At 44.9% G+C, this 25115-nt stretch overlaps 1 protein-coding gene across 4 annotated transcripts in view; it reads left to right on the top strand.

The window, feature by feature from the left end:
• The first annotated feature begins 9631 nt into the window (after positions 1–9631).
• The window catches only part of ZNF106 (zinc finger protein 106), a 79684-nt gene continuing 64200 nt past the window's right edge, over positions 9632–25115 (top strand). For 3 of the 4 annotated variants that reach the window (XM_056546771.1, XM_056546773.1, XM_056546774.1), the window contains exon 1: positions 9737–9850. The gene's annotated coding sequence lies outside the window, so the exon portion shown is untranslated. Of the gene's footprint in view, positions 9851–25115 lie in introns of all 4 variants that reach the window. The other variant, XM_056546772.1, reaches the window with a different exon arrangement.

Here is a 25115-nt window from a genome sequence, read left to right on the forward strand (position 1 = left end):
TCCAGAGTTCATTTAGTTAGGAAAGAAAGTTTAATTTATTTGGGTCTGATGGGAAACATTATGTTTGTCCAAACTGTGGAAAAGACTGAACCTAAAGTGTGTAAAGAAGTCAGTGACTTGTGGAGGAGGAAGTGTCATGGTTTGGGGAATGTTTTCTGCAGCAGGAGTTGGACCTCTCATACAGCTACATGGCAGAGTGAATGCAAGTGTGTATCAGAACCTTCTTCAACAACATACGATTCCTTTCTTGTGTTCATCACTCAATCAGCAGCAATTCTCATGCAGGACAATGCCCCCTGTCACATAGCAAAACAGGTAAAACAGTTCCTTGAAACTGAAAACATTGAAACAATGAAATGGCCGCCCAGAGTCCTGATCTAAACCCAATAGAAAACCTCTGGAAAATCATTGGTGACAAAGTTATGGCCAAGAAACTTACAACAGTCACAGAACTGTGGGAGAGACTGGAAGAAGAGTGGATCGAAATCCCACCAGAACAGTGTGAGAGACTAGTGATGTCCTGTGGGGGGCGCAGATGTGCTGAAGTCATTCAAAGCAAAGGCCTGTACACTTCCTACTGATTGATGACTTTTGGAACCTTCAGAAAATTGACTTACAATTTGTATCTGTGCTACAGTCATTGCTGTTCTCAAATTATCATCATCACATTTTTTGAAAAATAGAAGGTTTTATTTTGATAAACTTTGGATTATTTTGTAAAACATTGTGCTATTGGCATGGTGTACCCCTTACAAAATATCCTTCAAATAATGATCAATGTAGATTACATTATTTCAAGTTTCCAGTAATTGTTCTCTAATTTTGATCTCCAGTGTAGCATAGTGAGGGAGGAAGTTCTCCCCTGGATGGCTTCAGATGATGTCACGCCTGCTTGGGAACATCCCTTCCCAGTCTGTGAATCTGACTGAGCAGAAAATACAGAGCAATATCAAGGTAGAAAACTAAACAATAATAAAAATGAAGGCAGGGGGTGGTTTATCATGATGGGGACAGTGAACTGGGAGGATTATTAAATTTAACAAGATTATGACAGGTACTCTTTAAGGGGCCCTACCAGCCCTTTCAAAGGGGGTTTACTATTATACTACTCTATTATAAAATATAAAATGTGATGGATAATGCAACGCACCATATAACAGCCTTGCACTAGTCCTAACCTCTATCCTATGACATCTAGTGTATGAGTTCTCCCAGATTTCCCCTAACAATTTGTAATATTTTGTATAAGCCTGGAGGTTTATACATAAATATCCCTGAATACAGTGCTTCCTATTGTTTTTATTGTGTTATGTTTTATGCCCTATGGGTACTATTACTAAACACTTGGACTTTTTTCCATGTACTTTGCCAGCACGCACAGCAAACACAGTTTCCTGCAGGTAACAGTTCTGATTACAATGCTTACATCTGTGCGGAGCTCACCAGCTTTTAACTCTTTGCCTGCCATTGGGCATAAGGTCACATTCTTGAAACCTGAGAGGTTTCTGAGGATTTGCTTCCACCTGCATATAGTGTCCTCTATAACTAGGATAGGTATTGTGATTTCATTGTTTTCTGCAGGGATGATATGGGTATGGTAAGGTTCTCCTTCCATTATAGTAATAACAAGTATCTATTTGCTTTTCAGTTGAGCCATCTGTAGCATCCGACTAATAAACCACCAAAGGTGGTTCAAAAATACCCTTGGGTTCCCAACCATCAACTATTTACAGGACTTGGCTGGAAGGGTCCAAACGAAATAATAATAATAATAATAATAATGAGTGCACTTAGTGTCTGAAAATTAAAGATGAAAAACACATATTTAAAAACAGTGAGCAAGTAACCACCATGATTACAAGTGATATGGGCTCTGTGGCTCCATTGATAGTTATTAGGTTGTAGGAAATATCTTTGTAACAATGCCCCCTATCTACTAGTATTGGTTAAAGCACACAGCTAGTTAAAACCAGTAAACAATGCCCCCCTCAACATTTTACCACCTAAGTGGCTTTGTCAAGAGGCACGTGGGCAATGGCATCCAAAACGCTGACCTGTGTTTATAAAACCTCCTCTGGTGATGTCAGTTACAACTTGTTTCAATCAGGAATCACTTCCCATATCTTCTAATTAAATACATCCAATCATGTTGCTCTATAAAGTGATAGACAGCTGAATAGTCCAAAGATGGAATAGGAGATCCCAACCTATCAAGAATTGCCACAAGTATAATCCTGATAGGTCTAGAGGTCGGATATCCTGCACTGACATCGTATGTCAACAATGTGCACATGGTGCTGCGCAGGATCTTAAAAAATGTTCTAAGCTCCGGCGGCGCTATGCGCATACAAAACTATACGATGCGCAGTCTCGGCTGCTCAAAAACGTTGCCATTCCGGCAATGTAATCAGTCACTGCGCCTGCGCTCAATAGCTGCACCGCACCGGGATGCGTGGGGACATAGAGCCAGAAACAACTCAGTTGGACTATAGATGGTAAGAATAATAGTAATAAAGGTTATTATATTAATAACATTGGGGCTGCTCCTATTTATATAGGGGATATCACATATAATGAGGATGTTTGTTGGCAAACATGATTGGTGCATTAGTAACACTATTAAGAGGTCATACTGGATGTTGATATAAAGCCACTTCTGCATATCTGTACCTATATCAGTACCAATTCCAGTATATCTCGGTACCAATTTTGATGTTAATAGGGGTGACCTTAATTTAACCAATCAAAATAGTATTAAGAAGTGCAGAAGTGTATCAAATTTGAGAACAGGTCGGCCATGTGCGTTCCATCTTATTAAATTATAGTCTTAATTTAGGGTATAATCACTATAATATTAATGCAAAATTGTGTGGTAGGATTCATAGAAAGGCAGAAAAGGTAAAACCCTAATTGAGCCCCTGGGGGCTTAAACTCTGTAACGTATCGATCCATTTAGCCTCAATGCGCAGCAACATTTTGTCAAGGTCTCCCATCCTGGGACCTAATTTACATTTAATAAAACCCCAGAATTGTAACTAGGACAAGTCACCATTGTGGATTTCCCACATGTGCCTGGCCAATGGTGTATCGCCTCTGTTCTTAATCATACTCAGATGTTTGGAGATCCTTCTACGAAATTGTTTGATAGTTTTACCCACATATATCTTGTGACAGCCACATTCCGCAATATATATATATAATCCCAGATATCTGCCAATTAATGAAATACCTTATTTCATATTGGTGATTATTAACCGGGTAAACAAAAGCCTTCTTCTTGGGTACGTATTGACAAAACGTACATCTTCCACAGGGGAAGGAACCAGTTACTGTAGAGCTTAGCCAGGTCCTAGGTATATCTTCCGTATAGCAGCTTCTCGCCAGATGTTCGCGTATATTGTTGCCTCTTCGATAAGTGATAAAAGGACAATCAGGAATCACTTCCTTGATTTCTGAATCCGCCATAAGGATCGGCCAATATTCCTGTAATATATTTTTTATTTGTCTGTTGTTAGAATCATAGTTGCCAATACACCTGATGATACGTTGAGTTGTATCATTACTGTTGTTCTTTGATAAGTCTGTCCTGTCTGGCGCCCTGGCATAAGCCCGGTGTAATGCTTTTTTGGGGTACCCCCGTACTGTAAACCTCTGGAATAGGATATTGCTTTCTCTCTGAAAAGATTCACTGGTAGAACAATTTCTACAAGCCCTCAGGTATTGGTCCGTAGGTATTCCTCTTTTCAGAGGAACTGGGTGGAAACTGGTCCATTCTAAAAAGCTGTTTGTGGAGGTGGGTTTACAGTAGACTTCAGTTTTGACACTGCCATCAGACTCCAGAGAAATTTTTAAATCAAGAAAATGAATAGTAGCAGTTTGGATTTCAAAAGGTGAATTTCATACCTGCAGTGTTTATATTAAGTTGAGTAACAAATTCGTGAAATAGTGATTCAGTGGCATCCCAAAAAAGTAAAATGTCATCTATATAACAACCCCAAAACAAAATGTGCTGAGTTAATGTAGGAAGGTGCTCGGAAAAAACAATAGTGTCCTCCCACCACCCTAAAAAAAGATTTGCATAATTAGGTGCACATGCTGTGCTCATTGCTGTGCCTTTTCTCTGAAAATAAAAGTGCCTATCGAACAAAAAATGATTGCGAGTGAGCAGAAACTGTAACAGTGATGTGACAAAATAATTGTGCACAGTGTATTGTGTGCCCTTAGTGCAAAGAAAATGCTGTACTGCAATTATCACAAGATCATGCTGTATATTAGTGTAGAGTGATTGTACATCTGGCTCTCAGTGTGCCTTGTGGGAAAGAAATTTCCTGGAGTTTGGTGACAGTGTCTTTGGTTTCTCGGAGGAAAGATAGTAATGTGGTCATGAAGGGGGAAAGAAATTGGTTTATGTATTGACCAATCCCTTCAATCAGGTTATTATTCCCCGAAACAATGGGGCGGCCAGGGAAAGGGCCACAGGACTTATCAATCTTGGGAAATGCATAAAATGTTGCCACAGTTGGTTTAGGATTATACAGAACCCGAAACTCATCATCAGCAATGAGATCTCGACTTCTGGCTTCTTGCAGCAATTGATATAATTCGGCAGAAAACCGCTCTGTGGGGTTAACATCCAGTAAAGTGTATGTATCTTGGTCATGGAGTAACCAGAGAACCACGGCCTTATAGTCACATTTGTCCATCAGAACAGTGTTGCCCCCTTATCGGAGGGATTAATTATGATTGTATCATTCCTCTCTAGATCCTGTAAAGCTTTCAACTCTTTAGACGTTAAGTTCTTATTGTGCTTGTATCTAGCTGGTTTCAGTTGTTGGAGTTCATTAGTAACCATGCATACGGACGTCTCAATATTACTGTACTGGGAGAAACTGGGTGTAAATTTTGATTTTGAATCGTACAGAAAGGAGCACTAGTAGTGCTCACTCCGGTCTCATTCTCCAACAGCAACGATTGAAGATCGCTGAGGGCTTGTTTTTCATGTCGGGACCTGAGTGTTGGATTTTGGTCACGATGGAGATGAAATTTATGTAAAGCCAGTTTCCTGGCAAACAAGTTAATGTCTTTCACCCACTCAAAGGCATCATACTTCGGTGTGGGTGTAAAGGAAAAGCCTTTCTTTAAGACCTTTCTCCGACGGTATGAATTTTGCCCCATACCGCTATACCGGTGGGGCCCCTCCCCCCGCCCATGAATGAATTACAGAGCCCACGGCTCCGCTCTGTAAGGGGAGAGCAGGATGAGACTCCTCATCCCCGCTCCCCCTGCAGTTTCAGGCCGGCTCCTCTCTGCAATCAGAGCCAGGGGAAAGCGCTGAAACTGCATTCCCTGGCTCTGATGTTTCCCGGAGCCCCGAGCCGGCTCCCTGCTCCAGTCCACCTCTCCCCTCTCTTTGCCAGTGTTCATAACAAGCGTCCGCACCCCTTGGTCCTGCGGCGTAAGGCAGAGCATTGCGCCGCATTTCTTCTAGCTCCGGCGCCCGCTCCTGAGGCCCCTAGTGCACGCCGCAGGACCGAGGGGAGCGATTGCTTCAGGGGCGGACAAACTGCCTGTCAGGGGGCCCGCTGATCTTTGAAAGAGCGGCGGGCCCCCTCACACAACGCACGTGAGCTGCGCCGCTGCTGCTCACTGTTCTAAAGTGGCCGTGGCGCATAATAGCGCAGTGGGCACTTTAGATCAAAATTTCAAATTCCCTCCTGGCGGAAGCGTCAGCATCCTGCGCTGAACGCTTCCGCCAGAGAGGATCCTGTGTCCGGGCGGGAAGTGCCCACGTTATTGCACTGATGACAGGGGCACTTCCCATCAGCCGCATCAGCGCACAGGTGAGGAGGAGGAGGGGAGGGGGTTAATAGAAGCAGAGGGGGTAATGGAATAAGAGGCAGGATAGGATAAATGAAAGGAGCAGGGGGGTTAATGGAATGAGGGGCAGGATGGGGTTAATGGAATGAGGGGCAGGATGGGGTTAATGGGTGTAGGGGAGTTAATGGGTGCAGGGGGGTGAATGGAAAGAGGGGCAGGATTGGGTGAATAGAGAGATTTTTGCTGCCCTGACTCCTCATTCCCTGTAGTGCAGAGCTGTGATAGACATCAGCGGGGGAGTATACAGTACAATGCTGTTTCCCCAACCAGTGTGCCTCCAGCTGTTGCAAAACTACAACTACCAGCATGCCCAGACATCCGCAGGCTGTCCAGGCATGCTGGGAGTTGTAGTTATGCTACAGCTGGAGGCACACTGGTTGGGGAAACCCTGATGTTCTGACACTTTAACAAGCCCCCCCTCCCCAATACCGTTAAATACCGTGATAACGCGATAATTTAAAAATACTGTGATACACATTTTTGGTCATACCGCCCAGCTCTAGCACCAAGCTCTGCTCAGTTGCACTTAGTTGTATGAATGTAGAAGAGGAGTTTAAATCAGTGAAAATGATATCATAACTGTTCCATTCATCCAGAATCAGGTCCCTTTTGTGAGCTATGCTCTGGACAATGATGCCACCTGGAGGCTGTTCAGGATTGTGCAGTTATTAAAAAGTCAGGATAGATCGCTGTCTTATGACCACAAGCTGATTTTATAGTTTTGTTCAGTAACAAAATCTGTTACTAAGGGGTCCAATTCTGAATTACTCATTTGACAGAAACTAATTATAGAAATCCTGGGGCTGAGACCCCTAAACTATATATAATCCACAAGGAAATCCAGCAGTAAAGGTTCTATTCCCCTACAGGGTGACTGAAAGAGAAATAGTGTCAGGCTGGGTTCACATCACATTTTTGCAATACAGTTTCCGAATCAGGTTTTTAATTAAAAACGGATTCCTAAAAAAACGGAATAAAATGTATCAAAACATGTGTACAAATTTTAAACCGTATTCGGTTTTAAAAAATGATGTCCGGTTGCATCCGTATTTAAGAAAAAAAAAAAAACTGACGTTTTTAACTTTTCACTCCATTATGAATAAAGTTTCACTTGTTTGACTAAAATTCCAAGAAAAAAAAACTTTTGGTGTCAAAATCCATATGGTGAAAACCAGATGGAACCGTACGCACATACGGTTCTGTACAGTTCCCATTGACTCCCATGTTAAAAAAAAAACATATACGGTTTTCATACGGTTTTTTCACCCGGACCAAAAACCATGACATGTACATTCACATGTACCTTCAGCTGTTGCCAAACTACAACTCCCAGCATGTACGGTCTGTCTGTGCATTCTGGGAGTATTAGTTTTGCAACAGCTGGAGGCACACAGGTTGGAATCACTGAGTTAGGAAACAGACGCTAGCTCAGTGTTTCCAAACCAGTGTGCCTCCAGCTGTTGCAAAACTACAACTCCCAGCATGCACTGACAGCCAAAAGGCATGCTAGGAGTTGTAGTTATGCAACAACTGTGGAAGAACAGTTTGGAGACCGCTAAGTAGTGGTCTCCAAACTGTAGCCCCCCAGATGTTGCAAAACTACAATTCCAAGCATGCCCACACTGTCCAGGCATGCTGGGAGTTGTAGGTTTGCAACATCTGAAGGGTCACAGTTTGGAGACCACCGTGTAGTGGTCTCCAAACTGTGGTCCTCAAGATGTTGTAAAAATACAACTTTCAGCATGCACTGACTGTCTGGGCATGCTGGGAATTGTAGTTTTGCAACATCTGGAGGGATACAGCTTGGAGACCACCATATAATAGTGGTCTCCAAACTGTGCCACTTCAGATGTTGCAAAACTACAACTCCCAGCATGCCCAGACAGTCAGGGCATGCTGGGAGCTGTAGTTTTGCAACTTTCAGAAGGCCACAGTGAAGATCACTTACCAGCGATCTTCACTGCAGCCTCCTCCACCGCTGTACTTTCCGGCCTGTATCCTCCTGCTGCTGCCCGATGTCTCTGCAGCTGCTCCAGTAAGCCGGCCATGCCCCCCCCCCCCCTCAGTGGGCAGTGCAGGGGGAAATGAACTTTAACCCCCCCCCCCCAACTGCCACTGGCCGGTCAGTCTTGATCGACCAATGGCAGGGGTTGGCCCAGACTCACCGCAAATCGTAGGTCTGAATTGGTCTCAGACCCCCCCTAGGCATTGCCACAGGGTGCCTGCTGATAGATATCAGCAGTCATCCCGGTCCGATCATCGTCCTTAAGTACCAGAACGTGAGGGTGTACCTGTACACCCTCCTTCCCCAACAGGTTAAAGTGCCAGTGGCTGCCAGCCCCAGTGGACAACTGTTGGCCATCAGTAAGTAAATTAATGAAGGGGCCATTCTGGGACAATGGGTCATGACCCCAAATATGAGAATGTCCCGCTGGATCCGGGATGGTTGGGCGGTATGGCCCCCAGGTGTTGCGAAACTACAACCCCCAAAGGCTGTCCAGGCATGATGGAAGTCATAAATTAGCAACAGCTGGAGGCCCGTTTGGGAACACACTGTCATAAGGGGTCTGTTCACATTATACATTTTTATCAGGCCTTTTTAAAACAAAAACATGCTAAAAACACATCATGTGAACAGAGACAGTGTGTACTGTCTGGCAGGAGCAGGGATGCTGGGAACTTCTGCACTGCACCCCCCCCCCCAAAGCTCAAGTACTTTATACAGCACTTAGAGTTATAGAGCAGTAGTTTCCCTATGCTGCATTGCAAATTTTTAAAGGGGTACTCTGGTGGAATTTTTTTTTTCATAAATTGGTGCCAGAAAGTTAAACAGATTTGTAAATTACTTCTATTAAGAAACCTTAATCCTTCCAGTACTTATTAGCTGCTGAATACTACAGAGGAAATTATTTTCTTTTTGGAACACAGAGCTCTCTGCTGACATCTCTGTCCATTTTAGGAACTGTCCAGAGCAGCATATGTTTGCTATGAGGATTTTCTCCTACTCTGGACAGTTCCTAAAATGGACAGAGATGTCAGGAGAGAGCACTGTGCTCGTGATGTCAGCAGAGAGCTCTGTGTTCCAAAAAGAAAATAATTTCCTCTGTAGTATTCAGGAGCTAATAAGTACTGGAAGGATTAAGATTTTTTTTTTTTTTATTAGAAGTCATTTACAAATCTGTTGTACTTTCTGGCACCAGTTGATTTAAAAAAATAAACAAATAAAAAAAAATTTTCACCGGAGTACCCCTTTAACCTAAAAGTCACTTTAGCTGTACCTGTCATTCATTGTATGATGCTCCTGGCGATGACGGAATGGATGGCTGGAGGAGGCTGCACACTGCTTTCTCTCACAGGACAACACACTGGATGCAGGCTCCAGTGGCACAAATAGCACTGAAGTACTGTAGAATCATGTGACCTGATCATGTGACCCGGCCCCAGGCTCCGCTCTGTACAGTGTGAGGGATTTATCTTCCCAGCTTTGCATGAAAATCGTACATAGCTGGGACTGACAAGCGGGACAGAAGGGGGTCATTCCGGGACAGTTGGGGGTATGCCCCACATTCCTCTAGTGCACTGCAGTGAGCTCGAGCGTGATACAGAGCCCATGCTGCCGAGTCACATGACTTTACCTTGTCACGTGATGGTATTTCAGTGGGTCCTTACAGATTATAGTATTTAGTCTGCAGTTTGGGACTTAAGCGGAGGGGACACTCTACTCTAGAGACTTCGTGAAAACAAGCCAAGGGTCTGATATAACGCGGAACAAGCCCCGTTAGTATGCTCCTGTTCCGGAAGAGTCTGGTTCCCATGGTAACAATGTTACGTAGGACGCCATGTTTTACGCGCTGGTGACCGGAAGCGGAAGTGGCTGGTATTTGTCGGTGAAATCATACAGTAGTGGCTGGCGGGAGTGTCGCTTAATAACCCTGAGGGGAGCGGGATATCTGGGGGCACGGTGCGGGGTCAGGTGAGGGTGTATGTGTGACGTCACATGACGTGTGAGGTACAGAGGCTGCTGTATACTCTGACAGCTGTGGGAGCCTGTGCGGTGCCTGAGAGTGACAGCTGTATACATGACTGCAGGGTCCCCCAGGCTGGAGCCATTGTAATCCTATGGGACCCCCTAATCTTATGTGTCCTGTGGGACCCCCTAATGCAATTTGTCCTGTGGAGCCCCCAGTGCTATTTGTCCTGTGGAGCCCCCAGTGCTATTTGTCCTGTGGGACCTTCTTAGGCTAAGTTTCCACTGTATTCAAAAGGAATGGAAAATATAAATGAAAGACTTACACATCTTCTCCCTTATGGATCCACTTCTGACTTTGGCTCAAAAACTGCAGTGGCAGATATCGAAAAACTGCCAGAAAAAAAAAGTGGAAACTTAGCCTAATGCAGTGTTTCCCAACTAATGTGCCTCCAGCTGTTGCAAAACTAGTTTTGCAACAGCTGGATGCACCCTCGTTGGGAAATGCTGCTCTACTGTCTTGCTTGTCTTGTGGTACCCCCCCCCCCATGCTAATGCTATGTGTCCTGTGGTACCCCCCTCAATGCTATGTGTCCTGTGGTACCCCCCCACCCCAATGCTATGTGTCCTGTGGTACCCCCCAAATGCTATGTGTCCTGTGGTACCCCCCAAATGCTATGTGTCCTGTGGTACCCCCCAAATGCTATGTGTCCTGTGGTACCCCCCAAATGCTATGCGTCCTGTGGTACCCCCCCCCCCCATGCTAATGCTATGCGTCCTGTGGTACCCCTCCATGCTAATGCTATGCGTCCTGTGGTACCCCCCCATGCTAATGCTATGCGTCCTGTGGTACCCCCCCCTCAATGCTATGCGTCCTGTGGTACCCCCCATATGCTAATGCTATGCGTCCTGTGGTACCCCCCATATGCTAATGCTATGCGTCCTGTGGTACCCCCCCATGCTAATGCTATGTGTCCTGTGGTACCCCCCTCAATGCTATGTGTCCTGTGGTACCCCCCAATGCTATGTGTCCTGTGGTACCCCCCTCAATGCTATGTGTCCTGTGGTACCCCCCAATGCTATGTGTCCTGTGGTACCCCCCCATGCTAATGCAATGCGTCCTGTGGTACCCCCCCCCCCAATGCTATGTGTCCTGTGGTACCCCCCCCAATGCTATGTGTCCTGTGGTATCCCCCCCCAATGCTATGTGTCCTGTGGTATCCCAACCCCCAATGCTATGTGTCCTGTGGTATCCCCCCCCCCAATGCTATGTGTCCTGTGGTATCCCCCCCCCAATGCTATGTGTCCTGTGGTATCCCCCCCCCAATGCTATGTGTCCCGTTCTACCCCCCCAATGCTATGTGTCCCGTGGTACCCCCCTAATGCTATGCGTCCTGTAGTACCCCCCCCCCCCCCAATGCTATGCGTCCTGTAGTACCCCCCCATAATGCTACAGTATGTGTCCTATGTAACATACAGTCAGATAATGGTAAAAGAGTCAGCACTGCTTCCCAAATAACAACAGATCCTGTGGGCCAGGATCCATGGGGGAGTTTATTTTTTTATTCATTTTTTTTTTTTTTATATCAAACTCTCTGTAGCAAGAGTAGGGCAGTTGTCCATAGCAACCTAGAGTGCTTCTTTCGTTTTTACAAATGCCTTTGAAAAATGAAAGAAGCAAGTTTGCATAGCAGTAACTCAACTGTTATTCCCACAATGTGCCAAATTGTGCAGATTTTTGGGTGCATTTGCCACAGTGTAAAGGAGCGGGAACTTCTTTTTATCCCTCTGATATAGAAGTGATTGATGAGGCATGCAGTACTGTACAGGAGCATGGAGTCCATAGGAGTCTCTTGTCCTGTTAATATATTTTAGATCTGTAGCTGAAGCTCCACACCAAAATTTTCCTTACTTACAAACTTTTTTGTGTGGAGAAATACCACATTTGGAAATTCTGGTGTTCTCAATGGACATCTGCTGCACATTGCTGAATTTCCACTGCAGAAATTCGGAATCTGGATTCCTCCAAAATCCACGTTTCTGCCAATGGTGATGGTGCATGGCCAAGCGCACAAGTATGTGTGAACATACCGTAATTGTGCATTTTGACTTTCCTATGAAGATGCTGTTACACAGTGCGAAACTGCATCAAAAAACACATCCAGTTTTTAGTAACACAGTTAGAGATGAGCGAACTTACAGTAAATTCGATTCGTCACGAACTTCTCGGCTCGGCAGTTGATGACTTATCCTGCGTACATTAGTTCAGCTTTCAGGTGCTCCGGTGGGCTGGAAAAGGTGGATACATTCCTAGGAAAGAGTCTCCTAGGACTGTATCCACCTTTTCCAGCCCACGGGAGCACCTGAAAGCTGAACTAATTTATGCAGGAAAAGTCATCAACTGCCGAGCCGAGAAGTTCGTGACGAATCGAATTTACTGTAAGTTCGCTCATCTCTAAACACAGTACTAAACAGCTGACTTCATGCATACTACAATTATTGTCAAAGCACCCTTCACCTGAGGGTGCTCTTACACAATGTAGTTATGCTCAATTCTTCTGCTGCAGTTTTGAATTACAAAATATATGATGCTCTTACACATAGTGGTAAAAGCCTGTGGCTGGTGTGTGGCTGGTGTGTGGCTGGTGTGTGTGTGTGTGTGTGTGTGTGTAATCATTACAACAATGATTGGATATTAGCCAGCGCTAGTGGCTCCAATAAATGCGACCAGCACCTGGACTTACCACTGCTTAAAGTGCGAGCGCTTTTAAAGGAAAACGGTTCTCCCGTTCGCCTGCATTATAACCTGATACACAGAGTTATAGTGCGGATTAACAGGAGACCGATGCAGGGTCTTAGACCGCTATACCTACCTGCAGTCCGGAGCTCAAATCCTCTGAAGGTCCTCCTCTTCCAGCGCTGACTTGTGCACTGGAGACGGGCCTGCCAGCTAGATTTAAATATTCATAAGTGCCGGTCACGTGAACGCTCAGTAGGCACGAGCGCTCACGTGACCAGCGCTAATGAAACTTTAAATCCAGCCAGTGGGCCCGCCTCAAAGCGAAAGTCAGTGCTTGAAGAGGAGGACTGCAGGTAGGTATATCAGTCAGCGGCCCCGCATTGGTCTCCTGTTGACCCGCACTATAACTCGGTGTATCGGGTTATAGTGCTGGTGAACTGGTGACCGTTTTCCTTTAATCCCTAGAGGACACACAACATACATGGGACTTGGAGCACAGCAACATACACGCACGCCGCATGGTTCAGTGATACGGTGATCGGAACCTTCCTGCTGTTATTAGCAGCTGAGACATGTAGTTAATGGCAAACATCAGCAATATTGTCGCTGTCCGCCATTACCCCTACAGATGTAATGGCATCTGAAGTTATGTGGAGGTATAAATTTACACAATTGACCACCAACAGTGCACTGAAGTGTTAAAGGGGTACTCCGTTGGAAAACTTTTTTTTTTTTTTTTTTTTAAATCAACTGGTGCCAGAAAGTTAAACAGATTAGTAAATGACTTCTATTACATCTTAATCCTTCCAGTACTTATTAGCTGCTGAATACTACAGAGGAAATTCTTTTCTTTTTTGAACACAGTGCTCTCTGCTGACATCTCTGTCCATTTTAAGAACTGTCCAGAGCAGCATATGTTTGCTATGGGGATTTTCTTTTACTCTGGACAGTTCTTAAAATGGACAGAGATGTCAGCAGAGAGCACTGTGGTCATGATGTCAGCAGAGAGCTCTGTGTTCCAAAAATAAAAGAATTTCCTCTGTAGTATTCAGCAGCTAATAAGTACTAGAAGGATTAAGATTTTTTAATAGAAGTAATTTACAAATTTAATACAGAAATTGGGGCTCAGAGTCGTGAATATTAGGATAATATATGTTTATTTCAGGATATAATGTATAAAGTTAGTATACTTGTGAACTGTGAATCACAGGGCCCTTGTGAATCAACATAAACAAAAATGGTTGTTCAATGGTTAATACAATAAAATTAAAATCATGGCAAATGAAAAGGGTTATTACAATACAATATGGCTTGTAAAACACAAAATAATCCTTTAAATAAGTGTCCACACATCTATAGGAATGAAAGCAATGGTTTAGAGATTTGTAAAAATGCAGTGATTTCTCTGATAGTCTTGGTTCGCTATTTCCACAATTATTTTGTATCCTGTTAGAATAAATAGTAAATGTCTTGAGTAAAGAATGCAGCGATTTGTGCAAAGTTAGTTAGTGGCAATTGTATCAATTGACTTTAGAATGTAACAAATCTGGATCCTCTATGCAGAGGGCTCACTGTTGGAGACACAGCCGTCTCCCAATTGTGCAGCGGCAGTGTTAAATTCAATAAGAACAGCGATTTAAAAGAGTAGTAAGAATGGGTAACTTCTGTAGATTGTGCTGATCGCCGGACGAGTCCCAGTCCCTGGGCAGAGGGTGCGCTGCTAGAGACTCGGCCGTCTCAGATGTGCAGTGGCAGCAGTGGGCTAAGTCCATGGATACTGCAGCGGTCCTCCGTTGTATTCTTGTGGAAAAGGTTGATGTGGCACTTGGATTGGTTGTGGTTGAAGCTGGACGCATTTCAGGTCCTCCTTACATATGAGGAAGTTATTTTCCTTCCTCTAAACAGAGGAAGTTCTTTTCTTTTTGAATTTCTTTCCAGTCTGACCATAGTTCTCTCTGCTGACACCTTTGTCCATGTCAGGAACTGTCCAGAGCAGGAGATGTTTGCTATGGAGATTTGCTCCTACTCTGGACAGTTCCTGACTAGTGATGGGCGACACAGACCAGATTCGAATTTGCGATATTTTGCGAATATATGAACGAATATTCATCCTATGTTCGAAATTCGCATATTCTGTTTTTTTTTTCTTTTTTTTTTTTTTTTTTTTTTCATGCGAAAATTCGTAATGAAAAACGATCAGTGTCCAGTCTGGAAGTGCCAATATTCGCATAAATTCACATAAAAAAACAAACAAATATTCATCGTTACGAATACGGTGTATATCACTATATTCTAAATATTCGCAAAATCGCAACATGCCGATATACGTGGTAAAAATTTGCATATTCACGCTCAACACTATTCCTGACATGGACAGAGGTGACAGCAGACAGCCTGTGGTGAGAGTGGAAGGCTGTCCTGGCATGCTGGAAGTTGTAGTCTTGCAACAGCTGGATGCATCCCTGTTTGGAAACACTGGGGGAGATTTATCAAAACCTGTCCAGAGGAAAACCAATCAGATCGCTTCTTTCACTTTTGAAAAGGCCTCTGAAAAATGAAGGAAGTGATCTGATTGGTTGCTATGGGCATCTCAGCAACTTTTCCTCTGGACGGGTTTTGATAAATCTCCCCTACGAGTCAAGAAACAAAAATCAAACATTAAGATGGTAAATATCTGACAAATGCTTACAAAATATAGATTTTAACTCTATGTATTGTATTTGGCCCTCAACGCATTAGATTGACAACTGATAGTATACAATGAATGTACATGTACTGTTGTTTGGTGGGTGGCAAAGATCTGTAGGACTGAGTTGTTTGCAAAAATCTGCAACATATAACTTGACTGTGCCCACTTTTAAATGAGGCCAAACGTGGCCATGTTTTGTTTTGGATTGAGTGACAAAAAGACGGGGCATAACTGGTTCCTAGTATGACTTCTAGAAGTTGATCTGTCGGGGCGGGGGTCCCCAGCGGCGGATAGGGGATAAGATGTTTAGAGCGGAGTACCCCTTCAACCACTTAGAGACCCAGTGTGTACAGGTACGCCCTGGTACTTAAGGACTCGGTGGGAATTTAGGTCCACGCCGGGCAGGGACCAGAGCGGGATGCGTGCTGAAATCATTCAGCAGGCATTCCGTGACAATGCTTGGGGGGGACCTGAGACCCCCTCCCCCCCCCCCCTCATGTCGGCGATCGACGCTCAATTCAGATCGGCAATTCTGGGCTGATTGGGTCTCTGGTGACCCGATAGCCCTGAAAATAGTGATGATCGGAGCTGTCAGAAAGAGCTCTGACCATCCTGACGGGCAGGAGTGAGGTGGCAAGGGTGCCACCTCCTCCTATCCCCTGCGTTCAGCCGGTCAGGACTAACCGGCGAATCGCAGGGGTGAAAGTTCAGATCCTCCCCCTAGAAGTCCGGGAAGAGTGGGGGAAGATGGTGGCGGGGGCCGTCTATGCGGGGGGGGGGGGGGGGGGCGGCAGGTACCTCGGGCACCGGCAGGCAAGTGGAGGCAGCGGTGGCGTCCGAGGCAGCAGTGAAGATCGCTGTAAAGTGATCTTTACTGCTGCTGCTCGGACTTTCAAAACTACAACGCCCAGCATGCCCAGACAGCCTTGGCCCTGTGCAGTGGTCTCCAAACTGTGTCCTTACAGATGTTCAAAACTAAAACTCTCAGCATGCGCAGACAGTCCAGGCATACTGGGAGTTGTAGTTCTGCAACATCTGAAGGGTCAAATGTTACAGAACTACAACTCCCAACATGCCTGGACTGTCTGGGCATGCTGAGAGTTGTAGTTTTGCAACATCTGGAAGGGCACAGTTGGGAGACTACTGCACAGAACTACAACTCCCAGCATGTCTGGACAGTCTCTGCATGTTGGGAGTAGTAGTTTTGCAACATCTGGAAGGGCACAGATTGAAGCCCTTCAGATGTTGCCAAACTATAACTCCCAGCATGCCTGGGCAGTCTGGGCATGCATGGAGTTGAAGTTTTGCAACATCTGGAGGGCTACAGTTTGGAGACCACTGCATGATGGTGTCCAAACTGTTGTCTTCCAGTTGTTGCATAACTACAACTCCCGACATGCCCTTCAACTGTCTGGGCATGATGGGAGGCACATTAGTTGGGAAACACTGAGTTAAGTAACAAACTCTGTGTTTTGCAGCCAGTTTGCCTCCAGCTGTTGCATAACTACAACCCCTAGCATGAACGGACAGCAAAAGGGCATGCTGGAAGTTGTAGTAGTATGCACACTGGTTGTGAAACACTGAGTGTTTGTTACCTAACTCAGTGATTTGCAACCAGTGTGCCTCCAGCAGTTGCAAACTAAAACTCCCAGCATGCACTGATAGACCGTGCATGCTAGGAGTTGTAGTTTTGCAACAGCTAGAGGCACACTGGTTGGGAAACAGAGTTATTTAACAAACTGTGTTTTGCAACCAGTGTGCCTCCAGCTGTTGCATAACTACAACCCCCAGCATGCACGGACAGCCCAAAGGGCATGCTGTGAGTTGTAGTTTTGCAATAGCTATAGGTTTGCCCCCCCCCCCCCCCCCCCCCCCCCATGTGAATGTACAGGGTACATTCACACGGGCGGGTTTACAGTGAGTTTCCTGCTCCTTATTTGAGATGCAGCAAATTTTCCTCAAACTCCCAGCGGGAAGCTCACCGTAAACCCCCGCCATTGCGAATGTACCCTAATAACACTACACAAAATAAAAAGTAAAAAAAAAAAACTACAAATACACCCCCTTACACAGTCCCCTCCCCTCTCCCAATAAAAATGAAAAACGTCTGGTACAGCACTGTTTCCAAAACGGAGCCTCCAGCTAGTGCAAAACAACAACTCCCAGTATTGCCAGATATCCATTTACTGTCCAGGCATGCTAGGATTTTTGCAGCAGCTGGAGGCAACCTGATTGTGAATCACTGGCATAGAATACCCCTATGTTCACCCCTATGCAAATCCCTAAGTTAGGCCTCAAATGCGCATGGTGCTCTCACATTGGAGCCCTGTCGTATTTCAAGGCAACAGTTTATGGCCATATATGGGCTATTTCCATACACTGCAGAAATTGCCTAACAAATTTGTGGGACTTTTTCTCCTTTCACCCCTTATGAAAAGTTGGGGTCTACTCCAGCATGTTATTGTAAAAAAAAAAAAAGAATAATATTTTTTACACTAACATGCTAGTGTTGCCCCATACTTAAAAGGAAAAAAAAGACCCCCAAAACGTGTAACACAATTTCTCCTGGGTACGGAAATACCCCATATGTGGATGTAAAGTAATCTGCGGACGCACAAGGCTCAGGAGTGAGAGCGCACTATGTATATTTGAGGTGATTTGCACAGGGGTGGCTGATCGTTACAGTGGTTCTGACATAAACACAAAAAAAACACCCACATGAGACCCTATTTTAGAAACTACACCCCTCACGGAACGTGACAAGAGGTATAGTGAGCCTTAACTACCCACAGCTGTTTCAAGAATTTTCTTTAAAGTTGGACGTGAAAATGATTTTTTTTTTATTTTTTCACTAAAATGCTGGTGTTATCTTAAATTTTTCATTTTCACAAAGGGAAATGCCCCCCAAAATTTGTAACCCAATTTCTTCTGAGTATATAAATACCCCACGTGTGGACGTAATGTGCTCTGCTGGCGAACTACAATACTCAGAAGAGAAGGAGCGACATTTGGCTTTTCGAGAGAGAATTTGTCTGTAATTGAAGGCCATAGTGCCAGAACAGTGGACCCCCCACGTGACCCCATTTTGGAAACTACACCCCTCACGTAATAAGGGGGGTACAGTGAGCGTTTAAACCCCACAGGTGTCTGACAGATTTTTGGAACAGTGATCCATGAAAATGAAAAATTAAATCTTTTCATTTGCACAGCACACTGTTCCAAAAGTCTGTCAAACAACAGTGGGGTGTAAACACTCGCGGTACCCCCTTATTACATTACGTGAGGGGTGTAGTTTCCAAAATAGGGTCACGTGGGGGTGTGTGTGTGTGTGTGTGTGTGTGTGTGGGGGTCCACTGTTCTGGCATCACGGGGGCTTTTATAAATGCACGTGGGCCCCCCCGACTTCCATTCCAAACAAATTCTCTCTCCAAAGGCTCAATGCCGCTCCTTCTCTTCTGAGCATTGTAGTGCGCCTGCAGAGCACTTGACGTCCACACATGGGGTATTTCCATACTCAGAAGAAATGGGGTTACAAATTTTTTTTTTGGGGGGGGGGGGGTATTTTCTCCTATAACCTCCATTAAAAATGGTAAATTTGGAGGGGGAAAAATCAGCATTTTAGTGAATTTTAATTTATCTTTTATTTACACATCTGACGTTAACAAAAAGTCGTCAAACACCTGTGGGGTGTTAAGGCTCACTGTACCCCTTGTTACATACCTTGAGGAGTATAGTTTCCAAAATAGTATGCCATGTGGGGTTTTTTTTTTTTTTTTTTCTGTCCTGACACCATTGGGGCTTCCGAAATGTGACATCCCCCCCAAAAACCATTTCAGAAAAACTCACTCTCCAAAATTCCATTGTCGCTCCTTCCTTCTGAGCCCTCTAGTGCACCCACAGAGCACTTGACATACACATATGAGGTATTTCCTTACTCGAGAGAAATTGGGTTACAAATTTTAGGGTGATTTCTCTCCTTGTACCCCTAGTAAAAATTCAAAAACTGGGTCTACAAAAATATGCGAGTGCAAAAAATCAAGATTTTGAATTGTCTCACTTACACACTTTCTGAATGTCTTTTTGAATACTTTGGGGGGTGCAGTTTTTATAATGGGGTCATTTATGGGGTAGTTCTAATATGAAGGCCCTTCAAATCCACTTAAAATCTGAACTGGTCCATGAGAAATTCAGATTTAGAATTTTTTTTTGAAAAATTTGAAAATTGCTGCGGAACTTTGAAGCCCTCTGATGTCTTCCAAAAGTAAAAACATGTCAACTTTATGATGCAAACATAAAGTAGAGATATTTTATTTGTGAATCAATATATAATTTATTTGGTATGTCTATATTCCTTATAAGCAGAGTTTCAAAGTAAAAAAAAAAGCAAAATTTTCAACTTTTGGAAATTTTCACCAAGAAATGATGCTGAAATGCTGAATGATATTTGATATTTACCACTGACATAAAGTAGAATATGTCACGAAAAAACTATCTCGGAATACGAATGAAAAGTAAAAACATCCCAGAGTTTTTAATGCTTAAAGTGACAGTGGTCAGATGTGCAAAAAATGCTTTGGTCCTTAAAGGGTAGCTCCCACCATCCTATTTTTTATTTTTTTGCTAGCCCCCCCCGCGCTACGGCACTAGCCCGTTACCTCCTCCCCCCCCCCCCCGCATAACCCCGTTCCCTCATTACACTTGCAGTTACTGCAGAGTCCGTCAGCGGGCGTGCAGGGACAGCGGCGGCAACGAGGCGGCAGCGGCGATGTGCGGGAGGAGTGGCCTCCCAGACAGTGGCCGGGGAGCCAATGCACTCGCTCCTGCCTGTCTGATTGACAGGCAGGGAGCGAGTGCAGCCTAACTGAAAAAGGACTGATTGCCACTACAAAATCAGTCCTTTTTCAGTGGCCGGTTTTTAAATGTAAATTAAACCTTTTTAATGAAGAAAAAAAAAAATACAAGTATATTAGAGAGATGTTGTAGTACATAAGTACTACAACATATCAAAAAATAAAGTTGGTGACAGTGCCCATTTAAGGTGAAAATGGGCTGGGTACTTAACCCCTTTTAAAGGACCCTTGACGTATGGAGAATTCCGGGGATCGGACCGGGATGCCTGCTGAAATCATTCAGCAGGCATCCTGTGCAAACTACCAGGGGGCTCATCAGACCCCCCCCCCCCCCCCTCATGTCGGCGATCGCGGCAAATCTCAAGTGAATTCACATGACCAATAGCAGATCGGGGGTGGGGGTGGTGGGGTTACTTTCGGTTTCCCCGTTCTGCCCACCGACAAAAGGCGGGGCAGGACGGGGAAACCGACGGGGACCGGCGCGGAAGGTCGCTTACCGATCTGCGGAAGCTACGGGCACGGTGATCGATGGGCGGCGATGTCGTGCGGCTTTATCCTACGGAAGCTGGTGAGTTGCCTAGCAACATCTGGAGGGCTACGTTCTGAAACCACTATAAAGTGGTCTCTAAACTGTAGCCCTCCAGATTTTGCAAAATTAGAACTACCAGCATGCCCAGACAGCTGTTTGGGCATGCTGGGAGTTGTAGTTTTGCAACAGCTGGAGGTCTACAATTTAGAGACCACTGCACAGAGATCTCCAAACTGTAGCCCTCTAGGTCTTGCAAAACTACAGCTCCTAGCATGCCCACACAGCAGTTTGCTGTGTGGGCATGCTGGGATTTCTAGCTTTGCAAGGGCCACAGTTTGGAGATCACTGTGCAGTGGACTCTAAACTGTAGCCTTCCAGATGTTGCAAAACTGCAAATCCCAGCATGCCCACACAGCAAACTGAACCTAACTGAAGATTTCCAACCAGTGTGCCTCCAGCTGTTGCAAAAGTACAACTCCCAGCATGCACGGTCTGTCAGTACATGCTGGGAGTTGTAGGTTTGAAACAGCTGGAGGTTTGCCCCCCATGTGAACGTACAGGGTACATTCACAAGGGCAGGTTTACAGTAAGTTTCCTGTTTGAAGTTTGAGCTGCGGCAAATTTTTCACCGCACCACAAACTACTAGCGGGGAACTCGCCGTAACCCGCCAGTGTGAATGTACCCTAAAAACACTACACGAACACATAATAAAGGGTAAAACACAACATATACACCCACTTACACTGTCCCCCCAATAAAAATGAGAAACTGATTGTATGGCAGTGTTTCCAAAACGGAGACTCCAGCTGTTGCAAAACAACAACTCCCAGCATTTCTGGACAGCCACTGACTGTCCAGGCATGCTGGGAGTTCAGCAACAGCTGGAGGCACCCTGTTTTGGAATCACTTGCGTAGAATACCCCTATGTCCACCCCTATGCAATCCCTAATTTAGTCCTCAAATGTGCATGGAGCTCTCTCACTTCAGAGCCCTGTCGTATTTAAAGGAAACAGTTTAGAGCCACAAATTTTGGGGGACTTTTTCTCCTTTTACCCCTTATGAAAAAATAAAAGTTGGGGGCTACACCAGCCTGTTAGTGTAAAAAAGTAAAAATTTGCCCCATACTTTTTATTTTCACAAGAGTTAAAAGGAAAAAAGCCCCCCCCCCAATTTGTAACGCAATTTCTCCTGAGTACGGAAATACCCCGTATGTGGGCGTAAAATGCTCTGCGGGTGCACAACAAGGCTCAGGAGTGAGAGCGCACTGTGTACATTTGAGGCCTAAATTGGTGATTTGTACAGGGGTGGCTGATTTTACAGCGGTTATGCGCAAAAAAAAGAAATACCCACGTGACCCCATTTTGGAAACTGCACCCCTCACGGAATGTAGCAAGGGGTATAATGCTCCTTAACACCCCACAGGTGTTTAATTAAAATTCTTCAAAGTTGGATGGAAAAATGGAAAAAAAATTGCTGGTGTTATCCTAAATTTTTCATTTTCACAAGGGAAAATAGGAAAAAAGCCCCCCAAAATTTGTAACCCCATTTCTTCTGAGTAAGAACATACCCCATATGTGGATGTAAAGTGCTCTGCGGGTGCCCTACAATGCTCAGAAGAGAAGGAGCGCCATTGGGCTTTTGAAGAGAAAATTTGTCCAGAATTGAAGGCCACGTGTGTTTACAAAGCCCCCTTGGTGCCAGAACAATGGACCCCCCGCCACATGTGACCCCATTTTGGAAACTACACTCCCCACTTAATGTAATAAGGGGTAAAGTGAGCATTTACACACCACAGGTGTCTGACAGATTTTTGGAACAGTAGTCCGTGTAAGTCAAAAATGTAATTTTTCATTTTCACAGCCCACTGTTCCAAAGATCTGTCAAATGCCAGTGGGGTGTAAATGCTCACTGCACCCCTTATTAAATTCTGTGAGGGGTGTAGTTTCCAAAATGGGGTGGTGTGTGTGTGGGGGGGGGTTCCACTGTTCTGGCACCACGGGGGCTTTGTAAACACACATGGCCCCTGATTTCCAATCCAACCAAAATCTCTCTTCAAATGCCCAATGTCGCTCCTTCTCTTCTGAGCATTGTAGTACGGCAGCAGAGCAGTTTATATCCACATATGAGGTATGTCCATACTCAGAAGAAATTGTGTTACACATTTTATGAGTTTTTTTTCTCCTATTACCCCTTGTACAAAAGAAAAATTTGGGGTTGCACCAGCATTTTAGTGGAAAAAAATAAAATTTTTCATTTTCACGTCCAACTTTAGTGAAAATTCGTCAAACACCTGTGGGGTGTTAAGGCTCACTCTACCCCTTGTTACATTCCTTAAGGGGGGGGGGAGTTGGTTTAGTTTTCATAATGGGGTCCATTATAGGGTATTTCTAACATAAAGACCCTCAAATTCATCATGATCATGACAAGAGCACAGGGTAAGCCAGCCCATCTCCTTTTACTCACTGCCTTGAATAAGAGGAGATGTACTGGGTAACCTTGGGCTTTTTCTATGCTGTATTTTTTGCCCTATAGGACGCACAGGCATATAAGATGTACCCAATTTTAAAGGTGCAAAATCTAGAAAAAAAAAGATTCTGCACCCAACAGTGATCTTCAACCTGCGGACCTCCAGATGTTGCAAAACTACAACTCCCAGCATGCTGGGAGTTGTAGTTTTGCAACATCTGGAGGTCCGCAGGTTGAAGAACACTGGATAAGTGATAGTACTCACGTGTCCCAGCCGCTCCGGACGTCTTCTTCCCCGGGATCCACGCTCTCCGTCATCACGTCGCTACGCATGCCGCTCCTATTGGATGATGGGACGGCGTGCGCGACGACGTGATGATGTCGAAAGGGAACGCCGGCCATGCAGGGGATCCCGGCATGGAGCAGACACCGAGGAGGCAGGTAAGGTCCCTCCTGGTGTCCTGTAAGCTGTTCGGGACGCCGCGATTTCACTGCGGCGGTCCCGAACAGCCCGACTTTCGCTTCAGACGCGGCGGTCAGCTTTGATCGCCTTGTCTGAAGGGTTAATACAGGGCATCACAGCCATCGGTGATATCCTGTATTAGCCGCGGGTCCCGGCCTTTGATGGCCGCAGGGACCGACCTGATAGGTGTGTATTCGCCGTATAAGATGCACCAACTTTTCCCCCCCAGTTTTGGGGAAGAAAAAGTGCATCTTATATGGCGAAAAATACGGTACATCTTAGCAAAAACGCTTATATCTGAAGCTGAAAAAGGACGATGGAAATAAAGAGGTATTGCCAGAATCCTGATGACCAGCCCTGTGCAGCTGTGGGATTATTTTTATTTCTGTTTAGCTGCTGACAGGTCAATATACGGGGTGCGGATGTGCAGGGGCAGGCTTTCCCTGAGCAGGGAGAACTTCTCCGCTGCATTTCCACGTAGCTTAGACGGAGCAGTGCTGGTGAGTAGTTTTGGTGCTTAGTGAAAAGGTTCCTGTAGCTTTGTTGGTATAGTGGTGTAAATGAAGCCTTGCTTGTGTGAGATCCGATGACAACTAATGCATGAGAAACATGTATGAGACAGCTTGTCCGCTTTCCTTTAGTTTATTTATAGTAGGGCTGTTCATACCGTAAGTATTCCTGCAGAGCTTATTTCTTTAAGGTTACTCTGTACTTTTATTAACTGTAATGTGTATAAGTGAATGTGCAGATCTTGTCTCTGATACTATTCTGAGTCTCTTCCTTACTGAAATAGTTCTTACTTCTGGGCCAAAATACTACAGGGCCTTAAGAGTTCCTGTCCTGGGATGTGACGGCTTCATAGAAAGACTTTCTCACTAATTTGAGACTTTCTCTTCCCCCGGTTATGCAAGACCGATAGCTGCAAGAGTATGTTAGATACTTCCGCTGTGGGAGCTCTATGGTATGCACCCTAACGAATGGCATGTAGTGTGTGTCAGGAACACAAACTAATCTAGCTTGGCATGTGCCTCAAATCTTAAAGGGGTTAACTAGCCCTTGAAATATCATAGCCTGTCCTCTGGCTAGGCCATCAATATTAGATCAGCGGGAAAATGGCTTCGGGCACCTCCAACAATCAGCTGTTTGTAATATCGCTGCTCCTAATAGTACAACGTTTCTAGGAGTAGTCCAGTGAAATGTATTGTTCTTCCGTTCTGCCCAGGCTGAAAAGAGTAAAATTAACTGGGTTTTTCCTTTCACCTTGTCAATGGGAGGGACGCGTCCCTGCACCCTGTCCTAGCGACTCCGACTCCTCCATATGACTGCATTATACTTCCTCTTGGTCCAGATTACTCTAGGCTTTGTACATATGTTTGTTTTTACAGTACGGACCCATATACCTTATGTTTCAGCGACATGTCCCCGTATATGCTGCAATACCTTCAACAATGTGTATGCCACCATATAAAGAATTGGGGCCCATTCACTTTAATCGACCTTACATAGTCTACAATGCTTTTGATTTTTGCAAAA

This window comes from Hyla sarda, chromosome 11 (genome assembly GCF_029499605.1).
Source record: "Hyla sarda isolate aHylSar1 chromosome 11, aHylSar1.hap1, whole genome shotgun sequence".
NCBI classification, from domain to species: domain Eukaryota; kingdom Metazoa; phylum Chordata; class Amphibia; order Anura; family Hylidae; genus Hyla; species Hyla sarda.